At 36.8% G+C, this 12,457-nt stretch overlaps 1 protein-coding gene across 13 annotated transcripts in view; it reads right to left on the reverse strand.

Annotated features, from left to right (window-relative positions):
- The window catches only part of PCDH11X (protocadherin 11 X-linked), a 1,146,051-nt gene that overhangs the window by 1,132,267 nt on the left and 1,327 nt on the right, over positions 1–12,457 (reverse strand). The gene's annotated exons all lie outside the window — the stretch shown is intronic.

Genomic DNA, 12,457 nt, shown 5'->3' on the forward strand with positions numbered 1-12,457 from the left:
AGACACAGATCCAATACTGTGAAGTGACAGAATTTTCAGAACTTAGTTAATCCTGAAACAGCCATATTGTACCACCTGCCAACCTCATCTAAATCACTTACTTTAAACCCTTTTCAAATGATTTCTTTCAAGTTTTTTTTTAAGTTTATAATAAAATAAAACCTGAAAGTACTGTACCTGCCAAGATGAATTACATACGAGGAACTGAGACTGTAAATGTTATTTGCAAGCTGACTTTGCACTACTTTTTGATTCACCTGTTTAAAATATATAAATGTCCTTGCTGTATAGTACACCTGAACATGTTGCCCAATACGGAGACTTTGACAGGGTGTACCAGGCCTTCTCTGCTCCCTGCTGGGGGCATCACCACCTTGACAGTGTAATGCTAAGGAAAAGTGTCTCCTGGGAAAGAGGGGTAGTCAGCTTCATGGGACTCTAAGCACTGCCTAGAAACATCATTCAGGCTCTAGTACCAGCAGAAACAAGACACAATCCTCCAGAAGGGCTGGAACGAGGAAGCAGCCAATGGATCCATCTGACAAGACAAGACTTTTCTGGTCCTTTTAAGAGGGAGTGCTAGTTTATGTTGGGGTGGGCGGACAGAAGAGCTTGTGAGTTTAAGCTGAGCACTCTGGCCAAGGCCAGACAACCTAACAGCATCATTAGTCATGCAGTGCAACAAACGGTTTGTTTTTGTTGTGCAGTTTCAAAGCCCCAGGTGGCCAATTTTTAAATTGAATTTTGACTAAGCTCTTACCTGACAAGTAAGGGACTTACTGAATGAGAGAGTTCCAGCAGGGGGCACTGGTGCATGATACAGCTTTGGATGAACTTCTTAATGTTCTCCATTGCAGAGTATGTTAGTAAACCATCCAATTCAATTCCCATTAAGGTTTCCACTTCTAAGATGTTGAACTACTGATTAATTCAATTACTGACCCCCATCACTATTCCCATGACCCTTTTCCCCCTCTCATTAGCATGACTCCCCCCCCCCCAAACACACACACAGGCTGCAGAACTGGTGGAGGACTGGGAGCAGTCAGAGACCTCTGTGCTTCTTATTTTTCCCACCCCTTACCAAATTCCAGGTTCTTGTCTAGCTCCGAGCCCCTACTGAATCCACCATCAGCTGATGGAGAAAGCTTCCCTACAACAACAAAATCACCTGCCTCTTTCCACCTAACTTGGCCATCACTGGAGTCCTGCAAACCCTGGAACATGACAGGAGGGGAGGCCCAGCTTTAAAGAGGAAGGTCTGCTAAGCATTTATCCTCCTTTCTTATCCTCAGTGAGAATAGGAAGACAGCAAATCAATCAATCAATCCTGGGATACCCCATATTCTTTTCACTATTTACTGAGCAAAGCAACATAAAAACCAGACAGGGACCTGACCTAACTACCACTAAAGTTAATGGGGGGGAGGGGTTCCCAAAAACTGATGTTAACAGTTTCAAATTAGCAAGATTACAGATATATATATCAAGCAGTCACTGGCAAATGGATAGTAAAAAATAGTTAAAATAGCATTTGCATATAGCAAAAATACCAAGGTTATAGGACATAATAATACCATAGACAGTCATTCCACAAAGTATCACTGATGTATTTAATTAGCAACCAAACCCTGTTCATCTTATTCTTACAAATTTTGCCTTAATCTCAAGGTTTGGACCTTAATGTAATCACAATAAGACTGCAACAAGGCAGTACTTTCATTGATGCTTCAGCTTCCAACAAAATGGATAGTATTATATCATTAACTGGTGAAAATGTTCTGCTTCTCTAGATCAAATTCATGTTTTAAATAGGGCCAAAAAATTTCTCTAAGTCTCACCTGGAGGTGCCACTTGATGATTTATTTAAGGGCATATTTTGCTTTGGATTGCTGCATAACTCATTGACATTAATGAAAGTTATATGTGCTAAATAATGGGCAAAAACCAGTCAGAGAGAATATGAACAAGGGGGTGGACATTTCAAGAGCTCCATGGACCAAGAGTCAGTAATGCAAATATACGTAGTGATGTGACAAGGCCAATACAGACACTTCATACCACTCTGGTAATACAAAATGGATATAACCTCCCTGGATTCCCCAAGAAGACTACCCTGATCTCCAGGCATTTCCTGGACAGTGCAGAGCTGCCGTAATAGTTCTAATCTGAACCTCTCACAATCCATCATCTAGGGATGTGTGTCAGGCTGCTCTTTGGTTCTTTTCAGCTGCCACAAAGCCCTCTGAAGTCAGGAGCAATGAAGTGCGGTTCAGAGCAGTCCTGAGGCACTTTTAGCTATGCTGGCATCTGAACTGTACCCTGGATGGACCCATCATACAGCGAGAATAAAGATGGCTTAAACTAATTTTAAAGCACTTCTGCTGAGTTCTACATCAAGTGGTGCTCAACAAGTCCCCAAGAATGACAGTTTGTAGGCTATAATCATCCCTCCAAACCGCTCCCACAAACTAGTTGATGAGAGCAGGGCTCAAGTCTGTCCGTGTGTGACCCAGATAACCTGAGGTACGGAATAAGAGATAATGAATCAACAAATATTCCACAATGCCACACACACACGCATTGAATCTATGCATCACTTATCACATATGCTACATGAGAGGAATATGTGTTGATAAGAGGGGGAGCTCTAGGCCCAACCCTCAGAGGTTTTCAAGAACAGGTTAGGCAAAATATGTCAGAGATGGTTTAAGTATAGTTAATCCTGTGTCAGCACAGGGAGATGGGACTCAACCATTCCTCTGCTTATATTTCTATAAAAGCTATCACACAAGTGCATGCTCTGCAGACCAGCTCTGCAAAGGTGTAGCCACCAGTAGGCCCAAACACAAAACAAGACATGAAGAAATTCACTCCCTCAGCAAAGAAAATAAAATTAGATAGATAGATAGATAGATAGATAGATAGATAGATAGATAGATAGATAGATAGATAGATAGATAGATAGATAGATAGATAGATAGATAGATAGATAGATAGATAATCTGGTTTGTAAATAAAAACAGTAAGAATGCAATAACTGAGTTCCCTATAGACTTACAGTTCTTTTGTATCTGCCTTTAGGTACAGATTTCCCCCACCTCCTCAAAAAAGTTTATTCTCATTCAGCTAGTTGGGTCAGAATGAAAGTCTTTTTCCTGTCCAGGGTTTCAACCTATAACCTATGGTTATGGGCTGTCTATTAGAAAAGTGCCACTGTGTGTTAGAATGACTCTCAGTTCCACCTCTTTTTAGTGAAATAGATCAATCCACAATTTCCAGTCCAAAGAGAGTGACTTTCATTAATCTTGTCTACTCCTTCTGAAACCTCCTTCAGTCACTTTTATGAATGCACCTTTATAGAGCCCCTTGTTGTGTAAAACACAGCTAAGTTTTGATTAAAAAGTTTGTCATGCTTAGGGCAAATTTCAACCGTTATGGTAGCTGCATACACATGAAGAGATATAATCTTCCAGGGAGATCAACCAAATTTCATTAACAAGCAGAATCCTTCTTTATCAGTCAATTAATGATGAGACTGATAGTGGATGCAGAAGATTTTCTGAACTTCCATAATATGCTTGAAGACTATGTTAGCTATTCCTTTTTTTCACAACAAGGTTTAAACAGTGTGCAGAACATCCATTTGCCACTGGTGAAGCCTTTAGTCTACTCTGGATGGGGGGTTTGGGATTTACCTTTGGGACAAGGATGTCATCTCAGAAATGTTAGGATAATTGCACCTGAGAACGTCTCATGTTTTCTCTATATTTTCATTGTTGGAGAAAACTCCAGACTTCTTTTTTGTCATACTGCTTATGCATTTGTGAATGTCATCCTTAGCAAGTGAGGCACAATAATCTGCATTTCTCTATTCAGGACACAAAATCATAGGATTAACCAGAAATACATTTTCCCTTTTACGGGCACAGGTAGCCGCCATTTTTCATGTTGTGGATTAATTTCAGTGTCAATTCTTTTATATTATAATTAATTCTTTTTTCGCTCCTTCTATTTCTGCACTTGCAATAACCAGTAGTTGATATGGGGGTTTAAATGACACAGGAGGAATATATCCAGGGCAAAGTGTTTCAGTCATTTCTATAAAAAGGTAACTTTGTGTTACATTAAAGATGTTTAAAAATGTTATTATCAAATTCAAGTCTTGTTTTAGCTGTTTTTAATTTGCATGAATCCCTACTTGTGTGATCTTTCGAGTATAGAAGATGAAGAAACTGCTCCTGAATAAGGCTGATGTTGACTAGGTGTTGGAAAGCTTCAAAGATACACAATCACCATGACTACATTATGATGCTGAAAATGGCTACAATTTTTCAAATGTGCCTAAGTGACTTTGAAGCCTAAGCCTCATTTAAAATCAGTGAAACTGAAGTTCCTATGTCACTTTTGAAATGGGATTTAGAAGCCTAAGTCATTTATGCTCTTCTGAAAATTTTACACCATGTCTAATTTGTATGATCAGCTTTCATCAGGATCCTGTTCTTCCATTTCAGTTGACAAAATTTAATTCAATGGCACACTGATCTAAAAGGATTTGTAGAAATTTATATTCTGAACTTTTTACAATGCACATGAATTCTTTCTTACCTTGCTACTTAGCTCCTGACAGTATTTATACCTTACTTTTGAATTATCTGATTTCATTACTTTGATCAATTAAAATCACTTGTTTTCTGTCATCTCTTATAGCTTTAGGCATATTGAGTCAGATAAATTCATGTAGTGATGTCTGGTTATCCTTAAACACTAACCAGCTGTTAGATCACCAGCTTTAATATGTACAACAATTCGAATGAGAAAGAAACAGTCTGTGTGTGAATGAAGGCTGAAAAAATGAGAAATATGAACAATAAATAAGAAATCTTCTAGACAGCTTTATTCCAAACAACATTATCAGACATCCTGCCCATCTTTTCTAATACTTCTGGATTCTAGAGAACCAAGTCGCCTTACACAGTACAGAACACCCCAACCTTCCAGCCTTAATTCCAACTTTAAATGGAAAGGTTATTCTATCCACTAACTGTATCCCTCTAATCACTAAGTTGTAAAACAGGCAGTTTTATCACCTTCACTTTGCTTCCTATTAGGCATAATATGGAACCTGATGCTTTCTCACATACTTTCAAATTAGAGACCTATACTTCAAGTATAAAAAAAATCAAAGTCTCCAAAGTCAATGGTAGTTAGTCACCATGAAAACTGCCTCTTCTGAATACACAATCCACAATTCCTGATCTGATTGGTGTGGCTTAATACTACTGAGGTAACACTGAAGCCAAGAGAGTTGATTTAGGCTCATAAGGATTGGTTCTTTTGTAAGTGCTACAAACATTCCATGTCTACCAAATGTGTGTAGTATCTTTATTCTCAGCTGATAACTCATCTGACCACAAATAAATACTGTGCACTTCTTGATTTGTTTCTTGCTTTCTGCTCATTATGCTCATTTTCGAAGCATCATGGACTTCAAAGCATAATGGACCTTGGACTTCTCTTTTCTGACATGCCTATTGTGATGAGCATCTCTTCATTTGCACATTTCCACATATTGCTGAATACAAGAACTGCTGCTATATGAAGTTGTCTTCATACATATCTGGGTTTAGCCCTGGCACAATGAAAGAGTGAATCTCACCATACAAAAGACTAGTCAAAATTCTTAGATATGAGCTTACTGTTATATGAATCAATTTTTCTCCTGCCATTTTTACCTCCCTTGTTCATTTTTGAAAAGACATTTAACTTTGTTAAAAAATAAGCTTTGATGTGTTCATCTGGATATGTTCTTCCCTCCTAATGAATTAATCCCCTTTAAAAAGGGGGGCGCAAGGTTAAGTAAAATAATACCTGACCAAAATCATCATTTATCATATGTCTGTTTCTTAATCATAGCCGTATGTCATTTTCCCACTATGTAAAAATAATGTATAAGGTTCAGATAAATGTAAACACCTCTGTATATATAATTGTTTCTCAAGGTTATATTCTAAGTAAAGAAACTAGATTAGCATAATCACTTTTCCAAATCAAAAGTGTATTTTTCTCAGTCGTATTTTACAAATAAAAAGAGCAAATAGGATAACAATACCTCTGATTTACCTTTATATCCCATTTGTGTTCATTTATTGTTCTTTCCCTTTGCAGCAGTGGAAAACACAGAATGTTATTGACTTTCACAACATTAATGTGTTTTTAAAAAGAGTCTTCCACTAATTAAGTGCAGTTATATTCTAAGGTTAAAAAGTTCTAAAGTGGCCAGGCAGTGCAATCTAGTATCAGGAAATCACTATCAAAATCCAACATTTAAATCCTTTCACACTCTTTAGAGACTGACAAGACAGAAATATGAAAAGAGAATGAATGTGGCAATGTTCTTATCCATGGATTTCCCCCATGTGGAATTATTGGCATGTTGATTTCTATTCCAGGGTATCTTCATTTAAAGGAAATTGCTGGATAAATATCCCAAAGTCATTTAAATGACTAACAAATTAAAACAGTCACTCCAGTTAATGCACCATTCCTTTTGTCTCACTCCTTACACCTTCACTATATTAAAGCGCATTTATAAACATACGGAAGCACTTTACTGTGAACTCAAATGTTTGCAGTGAAGTTGAACTCAATATGCGTCAGTACATGGCAATGCAAACATTGCAAATCATTAGCACGAGCTACAATTTAGTAGCAAAGTTGCAGTATACAAGGGTTCTGCTGTAATTTCCTCTCAGGTAATCTTGTGGTTAGGGCATCTGGTATCTAGGAAAATAAGAGTTCAAGTGCCTGTTCCAAATCAAGCAGCACAAGAATTTGAAACTGGATCTGTGCATCCCAAATGAGTGTCCTAAGCTCTAGGCTACTAATTGTTCTGGGGCTCTTTCCCTCAATTTTGGGAGAAAAGGGCTGACTGGGTCAGGCAACAAACTCCAGGGGAAGGCTCCCAACTGAAAACAGGATGTGAGGGAAGCGGTAATACCTAATACTAGTGGTGCCTAATACCTTTGAGGATCTGAGCTTAAGCTCTGCCCTCTCCTCTGAAATTCACTCCTAGGTAATTTAGGAGATTCACCATTCATCTTACTGGCTACTGCGAATCCTTTTCTTAGTCCTAATTCTCCCCATATAATGCAGGGAAAGCATCGGCACCCAAATCAGGGTTGAGAATTCCACTAGGCACCTGAGCATTGCAGTGCTTAAATACCTTTGTGAACTGGACTTAACCCTGTACCACTGAAGTAATGGGAGTTCAACATTTGAACACAGATTAATAATAAATAATATTCATCATTATAACCATATGATATTGAAGGTGTAAATATGTGGACAAATGGAAAAAATTATCCCCAAAGCACTACCAATTTTTTCTTGTTGGCTTTTGTTTGTCTTGGTACGGATTTCTTACCATTTCGGTTGACAGCATACAGCTCATATAATTACTAATTAAATTCTTACAAAAATAATAAAACCATGTCCTTGAGGATGTAACAGATAAACACTGATATACAAACAGAATTCATCACTAGAGACGTCTTATTTCTAGAGCAGCTTCAAGGAAGAAAATCATTCAAAACATAGCAATGTGAAAACAAAGTAATGTGACGCAAGATGTTGTACTGCAAGGAAAGAGAATCAGGCAATAATTCTGAATATTATAAACTGATTTTTTAATGACAATAGGGTTTAAATACTGTGGGCCACAGATGATTTTCCGCTAAACATCCAAATATCTGAAATACCTTCAAAGGTTTCAACTCACACCAGTGTATATGAGCAGAGTTTGGCGGTCTGCCTAGTATTGCACTTTCAATTGAAATTATATTCCATGTCAGGTATGTTGCTAATTATAAATGGATGATGGGAAAGCAATATTTTAATTTTAAAAGTTCTTCTTTTGCAAAGTTAACGTAGAGTCCAATGCTCAATGGACCAAATCCTGCAGTTCTTACTCTAGCAAAATGTCTATTCCACAAAGCTCTCTATACCCCAATAAGATGTTTGATTCCCAAACCAAATGCCCACAAATTAAAGTACATTATATATGTTATGCAGTAATTCATTAGGAGCCTATTTCAAAGTCCACTGAAGTCAATAGGAGTTATTTCCATTGATTTTAATGGGCTTTGAGATCTTAATAAAGAAAACTGAAGAAAGTACAAACAGCTTTATTTTGTGTTACCTTTAGGAAAACATTTTTAGTACAGCTGATGTATAAGTAATTTTAAACATGATTTCAACTTAACAGCAGTTAAACAAAACCGCAAAAAAAAGCATGTCTAATAATGGGATTGTGACAGAAAACCTATTACACCATTATATTTACTGTTCAGACCTATGAAAAACTTGGCAGTGAACTGTGGAATAAGTTCCAAGCTCTTTCTATTTACATTTCATTATTTAAATTAAGTTTTCCTGAACCTTAATGAAATCTCCACTTGGTTCATGAATGCTTTTCTGCAAACATGCTTATTTCATTCAAATATGAAACTGTAATAATATTATACAAGTATTGCTGTTCCTTATTTGCACAGAGGAGAAACTTTTCTGCAAAGTCAGGGGTGTATGTGTGAAAAAAATATACATGTGCTAGAAAAGACAATATGAAAAAGGCTCTTTCATTCAGATATGTGCCAGAAATTATAAACGCAGTTGTTGCCACTCTTAGCCTCAAAATTTGTATTCTACTAATCCCACTCTTATTCGCTACATAACACATTAGAGACAATTACAAGGATAGTTTAAAATCCTCTATCAGTGGAGCTTTTAAAGTGCAAAACCTCATAGAAGCTATTATGATTTCTGGCAAGACACTCCTAATTCAGAGATCATAATTGAAAAAGACTATGTCTTAAACTATTTTTTTTATTTTATTTATTTTATTTTATTTTTACTGTTGGATAATGAGAACTGGAGTTTCCCTACAGATTTAAAGAGATAATCGAATTCCCACTTCCACTTTAAATTTCCTGTTCCACATTACATGCCTGTGTATTGGCAACTCATTCCACAGGCAGCTTGAACCTTCCAAAGACTCAAGAAATATATGCTCATTAGTACTTTCATATATTGTGGAATAACAAAATGTCTAAGTATTTGAATTATCTCTTTCACTTATAATAGGCTCTTGGAACAAATTTTATTAAATCTAGCTAGTGAACTTTTATTTAAAATGAACAAAAAAATTCCAAAAGCTCTCTGAAACAACTTCCACAAAAGCCAATGTATTTCAAAGTAAAGGATACCAAGGCCTTCTAGCTTACCCTACTTGATCCTAGGCACTGTAGCACATATTATCACAACAGTTATTCATGGTACAGACAAATTCTCAGATCCAAGTGCACAAAGTATTTATAGCCATCCATTCACTTTATCTACAGTGATCAAGTAAATAGCTTATTTGTAACATGATACATTAGATATGGATATTAATAGGTATATGTTGGAAAGGATTTCAAGATTCTTCAAAATGAAAGATACTATGTAAACGTAAGATAACAGTAGGCTCACTCGCTATCCTGGTATCTTCTGATGGAAGACTGTCAATGCTGCAGTGGCTGTTCCCGTAAAGATGAAGTTAAGGTGTGTATATTAGCGACCCTACCTTGAAAATTCTATCACTTTTATGCCTTTATGTCAGATCACTATGTTAATATATTTTTGTCTTCCTTAATATATTTTAAGGTTAGTTTAACTTTCAATTGTTATTGGTTTGGTTTGATTTTACTTTCATAACTTAACCTCAAAAGAACAAACAAGAATAATGCCACAGGCACTGAAGTCCATAATATGATCTAAGGCTGAACCCTCAAAACTCAGATCTGACTACTGAGCCAGCATTGTTCTACTTTCCAGAGAAGTCTCCGTGACTGTTTTGCAATAGCAAGCTACTTCAAAATACAGCACTTACCTGGGACCCAAGAGCGCTCCAAAATCTAAAGTTTGGAAATAACAACTCAGAAAATGAAAGCGGTGAATAGTGAGGAAGCAGAAAGCCAGAGAGACAATGAATGCCCTTACTTGTTTGTATTATACAGAAATTGATTTTGGACTTCTATTTTACTCTAGCAATGTGTTTTGATTTCAGCTTAGGATACATCCTTAGAATAACATTAAAACTAAACAGAGGGATATTATAAAGAAAAAGATAGGTGTACTCTTAATTACAAGAGTGAGAGAGGCATCAGTATAATATTGCTCATATCCAGGTAGAATACAAATTCAGTGCAGGACCACAGGTTCAGATCTTTGATCTCCCTTTTTGCAAAGGCTGTGATGTATAAAACCAATTCCACTGAGCAGACACTACCACACTGAATATAAATTATCCTTTAACTATACCAAGGCAGTTGTATGCTCACATTTGAAAAAATGCTGCAAAGATGAACAATGCAGTCCTGAAGCAATAAGAACTCTTCTGTATAAATAAATGGAAAGGAAACATGTGAATTGAAAGAAAACCAAAATATGTTCCACAGAGGTATATTCCTGTTATTTAGTGAAAATATAATTTTAAACACACACACACACACACACACACACACCCCCACCCCCCACATGGACACAAACTCACTATATATATATTTATGCACACGCACAACATAACAATGCTTGCCTTTTCTATAAAGAAAAAGTAAGAAAGCTTTACTGATAGTACAGAGGGCTTTATTAAAAAAAAATTGGGCATTGTTCTCTTAAGCAATGCTAAATGTGATTTAAAAATTTGGGTATAGACCGTTCAAATTGAACATGGCTTGCAGTTTATATCTATCTTTTCCAGGTCTTTCTAACAAAAAAGAATCTTCTGCTACTGAGCGAGCCCCCTAGCTCTCCAGAGTTTAGCCATTAATATTCTAAACCCATCTTTTACAGTTCACACACACACAAAAATTGTCTCACTTTGGCCAAGATGAAATACTTAAGTAGAAGTCATTGTGCTTATGCAGATTTTCTCCACTGTATTTAAAATCAGCATATTCCCCTCTCTCTCTCTCCTTTATTTATCTTATGCAAAATGTACAGTTTTGGAGTCACTCAAGTGTGGAGCCATTACCCAGTCTTATGTACACATTTCAAATAAGAAAACAAATTACTTCTGACAACCTGAGCTACTTTTTCTTTGTTTTATTTAGTACAACCTATACATTGAATCCATCCCTTTATTGTTAATGGTACAGAAGTACTGGTGAGTATTTTATAGGACATGTCGCTGCTGCTTAAATGAGGATGCCACTTAGATGCTTGCAGATGGTATTCTTGCAGTTCATATGACTACCAACCAATCTTTGTGAGACTAGTTACCAGAATGTTAACACACAAATAAATAATTCTTGCTCACGACTCCGATAGCCCCTTTTTAAAAACTATTTTCCTGTATAATCTTTCAGGTCAACTCTACTTTCATTCTTTCATTGCTAACAAGAAAAAAGTTGTGGTTTGTCTTTTGCTTATTATTACTGTTTTCTCTAGATATTTCTTTTGCTTTCAGTGAGACTTACACAGGAGCTGCTCTTCATTCCTTACATCTTAGACTGCAATTCAGAAAAAATAATGAATCAGTGTAGAATAACCTAATATTCTTCCACTGAGAAATTACTCTCAGTTCTAGAAGGGTTCAGCAGACTACTGTATCTTGAACATCTTCTCTTCACTTTTGCCAACTGAAGTAAACGTCAGCATTACCTAAAACTATTGCTTCATACTTCTTTCAACACAACATCTTCTCTCAAAATCAAATATGTGGGCTCCTACTATCTCAGTCAGTTTCTCTCTAGAGTTTCTTTGGTGCCCCAGAAGAGCTTTCGGTCCCTACTTTTTCTCTTCATGTATCTGCCAGACTTATTTCTTACACCAGGCTTCCAAAAAGGAAAGGGGAAAAAATGCTCTGCTTTCCTGATCACCTACAATGCTGCTGTGCTTGCAACCAGCAGCCTGTAAGCTCTGTGCCTTCAATTTCTATCTTGCAAAAGCCATAAACGAACCTTCCCCACTCACTCGTCCCCAAAAGAGAGGTAATACCCTATCCTAGCTTTCCTATCAATGGTATTTGCTACTGAGTCCAAGTGCTCCGTAGACAGTGCGTCAACACCAGCACATCAATGCAATAACTGGTTTTCCTCTCCCACCGGTTTCAAATAATGTTCAGTGCCTGAGCAAATTAAAATGTATTTCAGCTTGCTCTGGTTTTTATCCCATTCCAATACTCCAAATGCATAGCAACTTTAAGCTCCTCATCCCTCCACAGTTCCAGGAAATCCTTCAATCAAAGAACTTCATTTGCAATCCAGCACAATTTTCGTCCTCCCCTCTTCCCAACAACAGCTAGGCATTTTGATGCAATCCCCATTAAATGGAATCTCCATTACAGGCTTACGATTGCATCAATAAAATGCTCCATATGTTTTTTTTCCTTTCGCTTCTCTCCCTCTCTCATAGGTAT

This window comes from Pelodiscus sinensis, chromosome 13 (genome assembly GCF_049634645.1).
Source record: "Pelodiscus sinensis isolate JC-2024 chromosome 13, ASM4963464v1, whole genome shotgun sequence".
Taxonomy (NCBI): Eukaryota; Metazoa; Chordata; order Testudines; family Trionychidae; genus Pelodiscus; species Pelodiscus sinensis.